Here is a 538-nt window from a genome sequence, read left to right as displayed (position 1 = left end):
CCGCGCGGCACTCTCCTCCCGGCGGAGTTCTCGACCCTCCTCGCGGCTCCTGGCCGGCCAGCGGCGCCGTGCCCTCCACCCTCCCCGTTTCCCCCGCGGTCGTCGGCTTCCCGTGTGCTGTGGGCGCCCTCGGCGGGCAAGAGGCAGGAAGGGCATAAAGGATTTCTGCTTTAGAAGAGTGACCTGGGAGCATTTATCCCTGTGCTGATTTGCATTCACCGGTGGTTTGCATTTGCTGGGGTGCGCACTCAAGGCACGCTCGCCACGCTTCAAGGGACGCGTTAGGAAGAGTAGACCAAGGGGGCTGAAGAGGGGTCCTGGATCTTTGCCGAACCGTGCTCGGATTCTAGCAAGCATAGGTCCAGAACTTCGTTCATAGTATATACGAAGAAGGAACTTCCTGATAGGAGTACTGCTAAAGCCCAAGCTTGTAATCTCGTGGAGGACATAACTCTCTCTCTGTAGCAGGATCGTCAAAATGCTCAACAAAAAAGAGCAGACAAGCCCCGAAGCCCTTCTGATTCCAGAAAGAGTCTGG

This window comes from Neofelis nebulosa, chromosome 15, assembly GCF_028018385.1.
Source record: "Neofelis nebulosa isolate mNeoNeb1 chromosome 15, mNeoNeb1.pri, whole genome shotgun sequence".
Classification (NCBI taxonomy): Eukaryota; Metazoa; Chordata; class Mammalia; order Carnivora; family Felidae; genus Neofelis; species Neofelis nebulosa.
This window is presented reverse-complemented; position numbering follows the sequence as displayed.